The 7,335-nt window shown below is 48.4% G+C and overlaps 1 long non-coding RNA gene across 1 annotated transcript in view; it reads right to left on the bottom strand.

The window, feature by feature from the left end:
• The window catches only part of LOC108800251, a 16,554-nt gene extending 16,343 nt beyond the window's left edge, over positions 1 to 211 (bottom strand). The window contains exon 1 of the long non-coding RNA XR_001942083.1: positions 179 to 211. This is a non-coding gene — a long non-coding RNA (uncharacterized LOC108800251). The remainder of the gene's footprint in view (positions 1 to 178) is intronic.
• Between the last annotated feature and the right edge of the window lie 7,124 nt (positions 212 to 7,335).

Raw genomic sequence — 7,335 nt, 5'->3', positions numbered from 1 at the left:
GGCCTATAGTTCCCAGGTTGGCACCTTGCCCCCTTTTTGAATATTGGGACTACCGTAGCCCTCCGCCAATCACTGGGGATCCTACCAGTCATTAAGGAGTCCTTAAAAATGAGGATTAATGGTCTAGTTATAACCTGGCTTAATTCCTTAAGTACCTTGGGGTGCAGGTTATCCGGACCCACTGCTTTGTTTGCATTGAGCATTTTAAGTCTTTGTTGTATCCCGGTTTCCGTCAACCACTGGGGTATATTTTGAGTTAAACTGGGAGTTTTATCATGTGTGTCAAACCCGTTTCCCTCCCGAGTGTATACTGAGGAGCAAAAAGCGTTCAGCACCTCTGCCCTCTCCTTGTCGTTTGTGACTAGCTTCCCGCTTTCATTTCAAGTTACGGGAGGAGGCTAATGGTAGGGGATTGACGGCAGTTAGAGATAGAGGAGGCACACTACAACACCATCCAGACGATGTAGCTAAAGTGTTTAGGGACTATTATACCGATCTTTACAATCTATCAGATACAGCCTTTACTCCAATTGATATGCAACTGACTACACGCGTCCAGAACTACCTGGCAGAGTGTGACCTCCCAAGAGTTACAATCGAAGCACTAGAGGCCTTAAACTCGGATATCACACATGACGAACTAAGGAACGTTATCCGAGCCCTGCCCACAGAAAATCACCAGGACCAGACGGATACCCGTGCTCATACTACAAGACATACATAGACACCCTCCTCCCCTATATGACAAGCATGTTTAACGGTTTTCTACATGGTGCTGTAATACCCACATCGTTCCTGACCTCTCACATAACGGTATTTCCCAAACCAGACAAAGATGGGGAGCTATGTGCAAATTACAGGCCTATAGCCCTTCTCAATTCGGATTTCAAAATTTTTACGAAAACATTAGCGAATCGTCTAGCCCAATTACTGCCCACACTTATACATAATGATCAAGTGGGCTTTGTGCTAAATTGCCAAGCAGGGGATAATACCCGTAGACTTGTGGACCTGGTAGACATTGTAAACAAGGAGAAAAAGGAGGCACTGTTGATCAGCCTAGATGCCGAAAAATCCTTTGATAGGCTTAGCTGGCCATTCCTACATGCGACACTGTCCCGTGTGGGAATCAGGGGCCCCTTTGCCCAAGCGATCCATGCACTATACTCCACTTCTTCAGCATCTATAAAATTGCGAACAGCGACTTCCGCAGCTTTGCAGATACGCAACGGCACTAGACAGGGGTACCCGTTGTCCCCTTTGTCGTACGCTCTATGTATTGAACCCCTTGCGGCACGGATTCGCAAGACACCAGATATCACGGGGATACAGATAGGAACGCACGATTATAAATTGGCTTTGTTCGCAGACTACGTAATTCTCTCACTAATGTCCCCACAACGGTCATTACCAAACTTGCTATCGGAACTTCATAGATACTCCAGGGTGTCGGGCTATAAATTAAATTTAGGCAAAACTGAAGTTCTCCCATTGAATATACCTCACACTCAATTGATCTCACTACAAACCACATTCCCCTCCAGCTGGAAAAGTGAAACAATTAAATATCTGGGAGTTTTTATTACAAATAATATACACTCACTATATGCGACTAACTACAAACCTTTGTTTCAATCACTACGGTTACAACTACAGAAATGGAAATCTTTGAGATTGTCATTCATGGGTAGACTGGCCTCGGTTAAAATGACATTGCTGCCGAAGCTGCTGTACCATTTTACCACATTACCAGTTAGAATACCAGCCATGGATTTGAAATCTTTTCAAAAAGAGGTTTTACACTATCTATGGGAGGGGAAGCGACACCGGGTGTCGCAGAAGATACTATACGCGACGACAGCAAAGGGAGGTCAGGCTTTACCGCATTTCCCTACATATTATCAAGCGGCCCAACTGAGAGTGGTGCCGGCTCTATCAAGGCTTGATCCCCCTACGAGCTGGGCGAACATAGAAGGCCTATGGCTCGCACCGGTCCACCCGAATGCACTGTTATGGTCCAATCCAGTGCGCTCTGCTTTCCTCCATGGGGCTTACGTTAGAAATATGGAATAAGGTTAAGATATCCAAAGGCCTGACGACGGCCCGTTTCCCATTGACTCCCTTCCTACTGAACCCAAAACTACAGGCAGGGATATCTAAGGAATGGGTGGGGATGTGGCGATCCAGAGGTCTGTTTCCCCTTCGAGATCTACTGGATAGGGTTACAAATAGAATACTGCCCTTTGAACAACTTAGGGAAGAACATGATCTCCCACTTAGAGCTTTATACTCATATTTGCAAATTAAACATTTTGCTCAGTCAATTGCTAAAACATTGACCTTCCCCCCACGTACCTCATTCGAGACTCAATGTTTGGCTCCACACTCCTCTAGAGGCATGATCTCATTTCTCTACAACAGGCTAAATAAGGACTCAGGGCAGGAAGAGACAGGCCACCTTTATATGCGGAAATGGGAAAACGCCCTGGCGACCACAATCTCGCCTCAGCAATGGGAACGTATATGGAGGACGGCAGCAAAGTCCTCAATTTGTTCGGTATATAGAGAAAATCACACACCGGATTTTCTCCATACACTCAACCCAAAGCTATCCCCAAATTGCTGGAGGTGTGATGGTGCAAGAGGCACCCTGTTCCACATATTTTGGACCTGCCCAGGAATTCAACCCTATTGGGGAGAAGTCAAACGCATCCTAGAACAAATAGTGGCACAGACACTCTCCGCTCAACCCATACATTTCTTGCTAGGATTGCCCTTCCCAGACCTCTCAAGGGCTCATAGGAAACTGACGACGCATATTCTCACGAAAGCTTCCCCTATCGAAACTAGATCTTTTTGCCAGAATCAAAGATGTGCAAGTTATGGAATACCTGACAGCACGGCTAAATAATACAGTAGAAGCCCATAAAGTGGTGTGGAGACCGTTGGATGTCTATGAGGAATGCACGAACTGAGAGGCGGAGGAGGAGTAGACAAGGGGGGAGCGTGGGGGGGACAGGTCCTGGAGTAAGGAATCAGAGGGACAGGGGTACAGGAGGAACACTGGTATAGGTTGCTCATGCTGTTCATATAGAACGCTATCCTGGAAGAATACTACACACACTTTCTTTTCTTTTCTTTTCTTCTCTTTTCTTATTACTATATCTTTATGATGTTTTAAGGTTGTTAGTTTAATTGCAGATACATAATGTAAGAAGGTATTTGTTGCATATTGATCTTAAATAGATAAGCTAATCCAGAACAGAATATTATGAGCCATAAGAAGATGTAATCACGACTCTCAGAGAGGTTGGTAGGAAATATAAGAAAAACCTGTTATATATAAGATATAGAGAAACAAACCTACAAAAGTATATGGAACAATGTCTGGGTTGTGATTTCTGGTAAAACGCTTCATGTTTTTTGATACCTCAAATGATGTCATAAGTTTTGTAACTCATATATGCGATTTTCAAAATAAAAATTGTCAATTTAAAAAAAAAAAAAGAATATAGTTGGAAAGAGTTTAGACCTTCGCTTCCAGATAAACTATAAAACAGAATTCATACTTATATACTAAAGCTAAAATCATTATTTAAGGTTAAATTGATGGGGGCGTGGCCACGATGTGAGCCTGAGTGCACGTGTCTTGTGAAGCTCCGTTGCCTCCGCTCGTAACATCCTGTTTTTCTCCTGCCTACCGCTCTACCTGGCAGCACTTGACCCTCTATCCCGTGTGGGACTCACTGGGGAGCAGATCTATGTCTGCCAAGTCCTGCAGACGTGCCGCTTCACAGAGGAAATCCACCTAGAACGCGAAGGGCACGGGTAAGGGGAAGGCCGGCGCCATCTTGGATTCCCTTTGTGCTCGTTCCTGGGCCTCTCCTGCCGCTGCTGGACATGGAGTGAGTCGGCGTGGAGGGGGTGAGTGGTGAGCCGTCCCGGATCTCTAACTCTGGGGACACGAGGTCGCAATCCCCGGAAGGAGCGGGGACCTCCGCGATCCTTGCAGCAATAGAGGGGTGCCAGGTTACCCTTACAGCCAAGATTGATCACCTGGCGGCATAATGCACCCTAATCCGCCATGACCTGGATTAAATCCGCACGCGCCTCACTACTGCTGAGACGAGGGTGTCGCATGTGGAGGATGAAGTGCAGGGACATACCGCCACGATTACGGATTTGCAACATACCGTGCGGGCGCTGGCTGCAAAAGTGGATGATGCTGAAAACCGCATGCGGCGGAATAATGTGCGCATTGTGGGAATCCCAGAGGGTGAGGTGGGTACAGATATGGTTCAGTTTGCTGAACACCTGTTCAAATTCCTGAATTACAGAGACCGAGACAGGATCCTGGCTGCAGCTCGTAAGTCTCCTGAATTGTGCTGTGGGAATGCGCAACTCCGGTTCTTCCCTGACTTTTCTACAGCGATCCAGAAACGCAGGAGGTCGTTCGTTGATGGGAGACGCAGGCTCCGGAGAAGGGAATACAGTATGGCATGTTCTATCCGAGTAAACTTTGTATCCAACATGCAGGCAAGGCTCACTTCTTCGACACCGTGACGCAGGCGGGAGACTGGCTGGATGTGTTGCGATAGAGGAGCTCCTTCTGGTATGGCTCACTTACCCGGTCCACCCATCTCACCTACCTCTGTGACTGTCCGGTAAGCCCAATATACTTTTCTACATGTCAGGAGCCCATTACGTGGGGACCGGGGAGTGCTGCTGCAACACCCGAGCATTCTAATGGTCACCTCATCAAGGCCCAGAAGTTGCCATACACTTTATGCGGTTGGCCAAGCTTCCATAAGGAGGCAACGAGTTCTTCACTACACTTGGAACTGGCTGTTTTTTAGTTTAGCCCGTCACCTTTTTCTTTTTGGTAGTTTGGGGTGTTTTTTATCCCCACACTGGGACACTTCTAACTGGGGGTGCTTTGACAATTGGTTGGGAGTTTGGGTCTAAGCTTCTAGAGGGTTGATACTGTATTGTTGTTGTTCCGTCTACTAGAAAGCAAGGGAGTTCTCAATGTTGGTTATGGGATTGTTTGTTGCGGGGAGGGTGTGCCAATTTCGTGCTCTGGGCGGCGGGAGGATGTTCTCTTTGATATGTATACTAGGCCTAAGGTGTCCATTAAGCTATCCTTGGCCGCACATGTGCAATTGGTTTTGCTATGAGGGATCGTATTGATATTCTGTCATGGAATGGGAGGGGTCTCAATGACAAGTTCAAGCGTTCTATGATTCTGAATTATCTGAAACTGCAACGCCCGCATATTATTCTCCTACAAGAGACTCATCTGACGGGTAGCAAGGTTTTGTCATTGAGACGCCCATGGCTTCCTAAAACGTACCATGCCACCTACTCGGTGTATGCCAGGGGTGTATCGATTCTGGTTAGCAGGTCCCTTCCATGCTCGGTCTCGCATACCATCATTGACCCTGGGGGTAGGTTTCTTATTTTAATCCTCACCATTAACGCCCTACAGGTGGCTGTGGTTAATGTATATGTTCCACCCCCATTCCAGGTGCAGATCCTCTATACTGTATTTCAAAAATTGGCGGCCTTCCTTCCGTTGCCGGTCCTCATTGCAGGTGACTTTAACAACATACTGGACGCTTCCCTGGACTCCTCCAATGTGGCCAGACCGGCTGGATTGGAACTTCTTTCCTGGGCGGACACGGCCGGATTGGAGGAGATCTGGAGGTGGAAGAATCCAGGACGGCGGGCGTATTCTCATCTATCCCACACCCATGGCTCCTCGGCCCGAATTGACATGGCCTTTGGCAACGGGGAACTACTCCGAATGGTCGCCGGGGCTACCTATCTGCCCGGTGGGCTGTCGGACCATGTACCCCTATTAGTTTCCCTGTTGTTTCCGGGCTCGGAGAGCTCTGGGTGTTGGAAGCTCTCGCCGAGCTGGCTTAGTGTGGAATCAGTTTCTGAACATATACTACCTGCAATGGGCCGCTACTGGGACGTGAATGAAGGTACGGCCGCTCCTAATGTAGTATGGGATGCCTTCAAGCGAATGTGAGGGGGGAATATGTATCGGCTATTAAGGCCTCTCGACTAGCATTTAATGCCACCTTGGAGGGGCTGCAGAGGGAGGAGACTGCCTGTGCGGCAGCCTTCGCAGATTCTCCGGGGGAGACATCTCTGGAGGCGCTGCGTACGGCACGATGGGCCCTCAATTTACACCACGTAGAGACAGTGGCGACTCTAGGAACAATATGTAGGGGGGGCACATAAGATACAACAGTCAAATCTGGGGGGGCACTAATAATTTTCATTGTATGTCGCAACCGCTGGGCACCGATGAGCCGATTTAATTGCGGGTGGCATCGGCACCCCGCGGTTGTGACATGTAGTCCAACGCCGCCCACAATCCTCCATACCGCAACGGCCGGGCGCCAATGCCATCCGCAATTTAACCAGCTCTCGGTGTCCGGCAGTGGAATACAGCATGGGCTGACCGGCAACTTTTAGCCCAGGGGGCAAGTATAACCCAGAGGCCCATGGTGCAGCAACTTAACCTCCAGCTCTGCCTCTTCCCCTGCCTTCCCCCCACCCCTGGCTGCCACTTTTGGCATCCATCTAACACTAGTGTGAATGGTCGGGTGATGTGAGGACTAGTGATGGGCTCGGGCGTGTTCGCAGCTCCACGTGCCGAGCCCGCCAGGAAGCTGACAGCGCCGCAGCGCCAATGACAGGTACTGAGACATTATCCCAGTCCGCAGCTGCAGAGATCGGGATATGTCTCAGTGCCTGTGATTGGCGCTGTGGTTTTTCCAGTCACACATTTTAACGTAATCCTGCCCAATTTTACAGCGGTGGAATGTGTGACCGCCCATCAGGTCAAGCATTCCAACACTTTGTCTGCTGTTCCAGGGCAGATCTGCTCACTGCGCATGTTCAGGAGAATCGATCTGCATTACCTAATCTGCCTGAAACTCCTGATTGGTCCTCAAATGTCAATTCTATCCTTACTTTGTGAGTGCGACCTCACATTCCACCGCATTCACAAAGTCAGATAGTAGTGACATTTTGAGTGACATTTGAGGACCGATCACATGTTCCAGGCAGATGGGGTAATGCAGATGGGTTCTCCTGCACATGCGATGCCGATGTGTCCTGGAACAGCTGACAAAGCGTTGCAATGCTTGACCTAATGGGCGGTCACACATTCCACCGCCAAAAAACTAGGTGCAATTACGTTAAAACGTGTGACCACGTGACTGGTCACACATTCCAGCATAGTCACAAACCTTGATAGAACACCAGTTTCTGTGTTTAGTATTGGGGCATTTTCACAAGTATGGGTACTCATGAAAA

This window comes from Nanorana parkeri, unplaced genomic scaffold, assembly GCF_000935625.1.
Source record: "Nanorana parkeri isolate BGI_ZX_2015 unplaced genomic scaffold, ASM93562v1 scaffold1970, whole genome shotgun sequence".
Lineage (NCBI taxonomy): Eukaryota > Metazoa > Chordata > Amphibia > Anura > Dicroglossidae > Nanorana > Nanorana parkeri.
The sequence above is the reverse complement of the archived record's forward strand: the minus strand, read 5'-3'. Positions and strand labels throughout refer to the sequence as shown.